This window comes from Zea mays, chromosome 1 (assembly GCF_902167145.1).
Source record: "Zea mays cultivar B73 chromosome 1, Zm-B73-REFERENCE-NAM-5.0, whole genome shotgun sequence".
NCBI lineage: Eukaryota > Viridiplantae > Streptophyta > Magnoliopsida > Poales > Poaceae > Zea > Zea mays.
In genome coordinates, this window is record NC_050096.1 from 293,751,222 (window position 1) to 293,758,882 (window position 7,661).

Below are 7,661 nucleotides of genomic sequence, written 5' to 3' on the forward strand. Positions count from 1 at the left end.
ACTACTATCACAAAGTACTCGGGGGAGACGAGACTGGAACTGTGGCTCGCGGACTATCAGCTGGCCTGCCACCTGGGTGGAACGGACGATGACAACCTCATCATCCGCAACCTCCCCCTGTTCCTCTCCAACACCGCTCGAGCCTGGCTGGAGCACCTGCCTCCGGGGCAGATCTCCAACTAGGACAACCTGGTCCAGGCCTTCGCCGGCAACTTCCAGGGCACGTACGTGTGCCCTGGGAACTCCTGGGATCTCCGAAGCTGCCGCCAGCAGCTGGGAGAGTCTCTCTGGGACTACATCCGGTGATTCTCGAAGCAGCGCACCAAGCTGCCCAACGTCACCGACTCGGATGTCATCGGCGCGTTCCTCGTCGGCACCACCTGCCGTGACCTGGTGAGCAAGCTGGGTCGCAAGACCCCCACCAGGGCGAGCGAGTTGATGGACATCGCCACCAAGTTCGCCTCTGGCCAGGAGGCGGTCGAGGCCATCTTCCGGAAGGACAAGCAGCCCTAGGGCCGCCTACCGGAAGATGTCCCCGAGGCATCAACTCAGCGCGGCACCAAGAAGAAAGGCAAGAAGAAGTCGCAAGCGAAACGCGACGCCGCCGACGCGGATCTTGTCGCCGCTGCTGAGTACAAGAACCCTCGGAAACCTCCCGGAGGTGCCAATCTCTTCAACAAGATGCTCAAGGAGCCGTGCCCCTATCATCAGGGGCCCGTCAAGCACACCCTCGAGGAGTGCGCCATGCTTCGGCGCCACTTTCATAAGGCCGGGCCACCTGCAGAAGGTGGCAGGGCCCGCGACGACGATAAGAAGGAGGATCACAAGGCAGGAGAGTTCCCCGAGGTCCACGACTGCTTTATGATCTACGGTGGGCAAGTGGCGAACGCCTCGGCTCGGCACCGCAAGCAAGAGCGTCGGGAGGTCTGCTCGGTAAAGGTGGTGGCGCCAGTCTACCTAGACTGGTCCGACAAGCCCATCACCTTCGACCAGGGCGACCATCCCGACCGCGTGCCGAGCCTGGGGAAATACCCGCTCGTTGTCGATCCCGTCATCGGCAACGTCAGGCTCACCAAGGTCCTCATGGACGGAGGCAGCAGCCTCAACATCATCTACGCCGAGACCCTCGGGCTCCTGCGGATCGATCTGTCCTCGGTCCGGGCAGGCGCTGTGCCTTTTCATGGGATCATCCCCGGGAAGCGCGTCCAACCCCTCGGACAACTCGATCTACGCGTCTGCTTTGGGACGCCCTCCAACTTCCGAAGGGAGACCCTCACGTTCGAGGTGGTCGGGTTTCGAGGAACCTACCACGCAGTACTGGGGAGGCCATGCTACGCCAAGTTCATGGCCGTCCCCAACTACACCTACCTCAAGCTCAAGATGCCGGGCCCCAACGGGGTCATCACCGTCGGCCCCACGTACCGACACGCGTACGAATGCGACGTGGAGTGCGTGGAGTATGCCGAGGCCCTTGCCGAATCCGAGGCCCTCATCTTTGACCTGGAGAGCCTCTCCAAGGAGGCGCCAGACGTGAAGCGCCACACCGGCAACTTCGAGCCAGCGGAGACGGTTAAATCCGTCCCTCTCGACCCCAGCAGCGACGCCTCCAAGCATATCCGGATCGGCTCCGAGCTCGACCCCAAATAGAAAGCAGTGCTCGTCGACTTCCTCCGCGCAAACGCCGACATTTTCGCGTGGAGTCCCTCAGATATGCCCGGCATACCGAGGGATGTCGCCGAGCACTCGCTGGATATCCGAGCTGGAGCCCGACCCATGAAGCAGCCTCTGCGCCGATTCGACGAAGAAAAGCGCAGAGCCATAGGCGAGGAGATCCACAAGCTAATGGCGGCAGGGTTCATCAAAGAGGTATTCCATCCCGAATGGCTTGCCAACCCTGTGCTTGTGAGAAAGAAAGGAGGGAAATGGCGGAGGTGTGTAGACTACACTGGTCTAAACAAAGCATGTCCGAAAGTTCCCTACCCTCTGCCTCGCATCGATCAAATCGTGGATTCCACTGCTGGGTGCGAAACCCTGTCTTTCCTTGATGCCTACTCAGGGTATCACCAAATCCGGATGAAAGAGTCCGACCAGCTCGCGACTTCTTTCATCACACCTTTCGGCATGTACTGCTATGTTACCATGCCGTTAGGTTTGAGGAATGTGGGTGCGACATACCAAAGGTGCATGAACCACGTGTTCGGCGAACACATTGGCCGAACGGTCGAGGCCTACGTCGATGACATCGTAGTCAAGACGAGGAAAGCCTCCAACCTCCTTTCCGACCTTGGAACGACATTCCGATGTCTCAAGGCGAAAGGTGTAAAACTCAATCTCGAGAAGTGTGTCTTCGGGGTCCCCCGAGGCATGCTCTTGGGGTTCATCGTCTCCGAGCGGGGCATCGAGGCCAACCCGGAGAAGATCGCGGCCATCACCAGTATGGGGCCCATCAAGGACTTGAAAGGCGTACAGAGGGTCACGGGATGCCTTGCGGCTCTGAGCCGTTTCATCTCGCGCCTCGGCGAAAGAGGCCTGCCTCTGTACCGCCTCTTAAGGAAGGCCGAGTGCTTCACTTGGACCCCTGAGGCCGAGGAAGCCCTCGGGAACTTGAAGACGCTCCTCACGAACGCGCCCATCTTGGTGCCCCCGCTGCCGAAGAAGCCCTCTTGATCTACGTCGCCGCTACCACTCAGGTGGTTAGCGTCGCGATTGTGGCTGAGAGACGAGAAGAGGGGCATGCATTACCCGTCCAGAGGCCAGTCTACTTCATCAGTGAGGTACTGTCCGAGACCAAGATCCGCTACCCACAAATTCAGAAGCTGCTGTACGCGGTGATCCTGACGCGGCGGAAGTTGCGACACTACTTCGAGTCTCATCCGGTAACTGTGGTGTCATCCTTTCCCCTGGGGGAGATCATCCAGTGCCGAGAGGCCTCGGGTAGAATTGCAAAGTGGGCGGTGGAAATCATGGGCGAAACGATCTCGTTCGCCCCTCGGAAGGCCATCAAGTCCCAGGTCTTGGCGGACTTTATGGCTGAATGGGTCGATACCCAGCTCCCAACAGCTCCGATCCAACCGGAACTCTTGACCATGTTTTTCGACGGGTCGCTGATGAAGACAGGAGCGAGCGCAGGCCTGCTCTTCATCTCGCCCCTCGGGAAGCACCTACGCTACGTGCTACGCCTCCATTTCCCGGCGTCCAACAATGTGGCCGAGTACGAGGCTCTGGTCAACGGGTTGCGCATCGCCATCGAGCTAGGGGTCCGATGCCTCGACGCTCGCGGTGACTCGTAGCTCGTCATCAACCAAGTCATGAAGAACTCCCACTACCGCGATCCGAAGATGGAAGCCTACTGCGATGAGGTTCGGTGCCTGGAAGACAAGTTCTACGGGCTCGAGCTCAACCACATCGCCCGTCGCTACAACGATACTGCGGACGAGCTGGTAAAATAGCCTCGGGGCAAACAATGGTTCCCCCGGACGTCTTCTCCCGAGACCTACATCAACCCTCCGTCAAGATCGACGACACACCCGAGCCCGAGAAGGCCTCGGCCCAGCCCGAGGCACCCTCGGCTCGGTCCGAGGCACCCTCGGCTCCGCCCGAGGTATCCTCGGCCCCCGAGGGTGAGGCACTGCGCGTCGAGGAGGAGCGGAACGGGGCCTCGCCTAATCGAAACTGGCAGACCCCGTACCTGCAATATCTCCACCGAGGAGAGCTACCCCTCAACCGAGCTGAAGCTCGGCGGTTGGCGCGACGCGCCAAGTCGTTCGTCTTGCTGGGAGACGGGAAGGAGCTCTACCACCGCAGCCCCTCAGGCATCCTCCAGCGATGCATTTCCATCGCCGAAGGCCAGGAGCTCTTACAAGAGATACACTCGAGGGCTTGCGGCCATCACGCAGCACCTCGATCCCTTGTTGGAAACGCCTTCCGACAAGGCTTCTACTGGCCAACCGCGGTTGCCGACGCCACTAGAATTGTCCGCACCTGCCAAGGGTGTCAATTCTATGCAAGGCAGACCCACCTGCCCGCTCAGGCTCTACAGACCATACCCATCACCTGGTCGTTTGCTGTGTGGGGTCTGGACCTCGTCGGCCCCTTGCAGAAGGCACCCGGGGGCTACACGCACCTGTTGGTCGCCATCGACAAATTCTCCAAGTGGATCGAGGTCCGACCCCTAAACAGCATCAGGTCCGAACAGGCGGTGGCGTTCTTCACCAACATCATCCATCGCTTTGGGGTCCCGAACTCCATCATCACCGACAATGGCACCCATTTCACCGGCAGAAAGTTCCTGGACTTCTGCGAGGATCACCACATTCGGGTGGACTGGGCCGCCATGGATCACCCCATGACGAATGGGCAAGTAGAGCGTGCCAACGGCATGATCCTGCAAGGGCTCAAGCCGCGGATCTACAACGACCTCAACAAGTTCGGCGGGCGATGGATGAAGGAGCTCCCCTCGGTGGTCTGGAGTCTGAGGACAATGCCGAGCCGAGCCACGGGCTTCACACCGTTCTTTCTAGTCTATGGAGCCGAGGTCATCTTGCCCACAGACTTAGAATACGGTTCCCTGAGGACGAGGGCCTACGCCGACCGAAGCAATCGAGCTAATCGATAAGACTCACTGGACCAGCTGGAAGAGGCTCGGGACATGGCCTTACTACACTCGACGCGGTACCAGCAGTCCCTGCGACGCTACCACGCCCGAGGGGTTCGGTCCCGAGACCTCCAGGTGGGCGACCTGGTGCTTCGGCTGCGACAAGACGGGCGGCACAAGCTCACGCCTCCCTAGGAAGGGCCGTTCGTCATCGCCAAGGTTCTGAAGCCCGGAACGTACAAGCTGGCCAACAGTCAAGGCGAGGTCTACGACAACGCTTGGAACATCCGCCAGCTACGTCGCTTCTACCCTTAATATGCTTTCAAGTCATTCATACACCTCGGTCACACACGAAGTCTAGTCATCAAGGAAGGGTCAGCCTTGCCTCGGCAAAGCCCGACCCTCCCTCGGGGGCTAGAAGGGGGGAACCCTCTCTGCGTCAAAATTTTCCTCGGAAAAATATCTTTTCTGCCAGAATGTCTTTCGTGCTTTTCGACTACTTCGAAAGTGGATCCTGAAAACGACGGAGTACACGTAAGCAGCCAAGGTTGACCGAGCCGAGGGACTCCTACGCCTTCGGGATACGGATACCTCACTCATCACCTTCTGTGATAAGTAACTCACGCTCGGATAAGTGATTCCATGGACCAAACAAGTCTTCACGCTCGGAAACACCTCTGCCGAAATGATTTTTCGGGCCTTCTCGACTACGTCGGTGACAGAACCCTATGGACGAGTAAGAGTGCACGTAAGCGGCAAGGCCGACCGAGCCGAGGGATTCCTACGCCTCCGGGATACGGATACCTCACTCATCACCTTCCATGAAAAGTAACTCTCGCTCGGACAAACAATTCTGTTACCCACAAATAAGTCCAGATACTCGAAACAAGAGGAAAAGAAACGCAGCTTTACAACACGGCGACAGTATGTTTGGGCCTCGACGGCCGCAGAAAACATACGCACACTACGAGGTAACCCGATCCTGTAGGCTCGGATCTTAACAGTTGAAGGGAGCAGCAGCACCCTCGGTGTCAACTACACCTTCGGCGAGGTCCGGCCTAGCCTCGGACGGCGACGCGGTCGGAGGATCTCCACCCTGAAGGACGACATCAGCACCATGCCCGGACCATCACCGGCGGGGTCTTCTCCAGGAATCCGGCTCGAGCAGACGGCTCGGCCGGCCACCCCGAAGCCTCAGCCAGCTATCCCCCGAGGACATCAGCCCAGCCCGTGGCCTCGGCAACTCAATTCTGGCGTCGGTCCCGCCAAGTGGACGACCCGGCCAGGTTCCGGCCGATCAAGTCATCTTTTCGAGCCAACTCCGCCTTTGTCCGTGCTGACACCGCTACCTCTGGCTTCGGCTCATCGAAGAGCGGCTGAGGGTTCCTTTAACTAGGCAAGAGAAGCCTCAGACAGCAAGACCGACCGAGCCGAGGGACTCCTACGCCTCCGGGATACGGATACCTCACTCGTCACCTTCGCACGAGGCGACTCACGCTTGGTAAAGCGGTTCAGATAGCCTACAGGCGAGTCTTAGTGCTCGAAATGAGGGAAAAACACGGCTCCGTGCCGAAAATACATACATGTTCAGGCCCCGACAGCCGCAATGAACAAGACACCGGCACTCAAAGTGCCATCACAAACGGAACTCCGGTTCCACCTCCGCAGGTACAAACAACCCCACACGATTGGGGGGGCCTGCGGAGCAACAGAAGGCCGACGGGTCGCCCACTGTCGCCCGCTCCAGCAGCAGCGACAACGACCTCCGCTCCGGGTGGCCGAACTGCAGCAGCGATGGCCTCAGGGCGGACGCCTCTGCAACAATGCCCTCGCCCGCATCTACGATCGAGGGGCGAGGACAAGTACAAAGAGCCGGAGGCCCGGGGCACGGATGGTGGCGGTGATCCCGCCGGCGACGAGGACTTCTCCAGCCGCCACCTCAGCACCGACGACGGGAGTCGTCTGCCCACCGGCAGATCCCCACTCGGATCCTCCCGGACGAGCGGAGCACCGACCTCCGCGCAGAGGCGCCGTACCGGGGCAAAGGCAGGACAGCCCCAGAACACGAACGTCGCCCTAGCAGCGCGCGACGTCTTGGGCGGTCCTCCGGTGCGCGCGGCGCAACAACCGCCCTTGCGGCGAGAGGAGGCACCGGGAGCCAAGCCAGAGCCAGCTAAGCCAGCGAGCCCGGCGTGCTGAAGCTGACGACGCTCGCCGCCGATCGGCCCCATGCTGTCGAAGTCCGCCCCTCCCGCCAGGCCAGTGAGCGTCCTCTCCCTTGAATGCTGAAGGAGAGGCTGACCCACGAACCCGCGCGGGAGGTAGAGCTCCTGCTCAGCCTGGCCTCTGCCCCAGCAAGGATGACGAAGATCCTTGAAACTAAGGGCGGGACCAAGATCGCAGCCCGACTTGCTTCTCCCCACCCAGGAACTGGTGGTCACCGTCTTGGGAGACCACCGGCGAGGGGGTGCGGCCGGGCTGCCTGATGAAAATCCTTGAAGCCGAACGATGGCTGAAAGGTACCAACTTCCACGAAGTTGCGTTCCTCCAACGGCAAGGCGGAAGGATTGCGGGTGTTCCCCATCCGGGGGCTCAGAAGGTGGAAAGACGCGATGCATAAGGGAGCGCGAAGACATGGTCGCCTTTCAAGGGGATCACCCTCCTTTTAAAGGCGACTCTCCCCACTTGCGTCCTCAGCCATCGCGGGCTGAGCCTTCTCCAACACGCTCCAAGGTCCTCCCCCTACGACACGGGGGCTGGGTCCCACGCGTCATGCAAGCTGGCCCAGGGCAGAAGAAGCCAAACCGCCGCGCGTGGTGCATGCAACTGCCCAGCGGTTACAAGCATTCCTCCACTTTCGCCCAGACCAGCGGGTGAAAGGGCGGACAGCCATGCAGTCGGCATGCAGCCGCGCCAAGTGGGCGCACCCCTCCGACTCCAACGCGCCCAGCATGTAGGCCCAGGCCCACACGTCATGCAACCGGCGCGTCGGTTGCTACGTGCGAGCAACTACACCACCCCTCGCGCCACTACCGCGCCTCCTCGATTGCGGAACCAGTACCGCGAC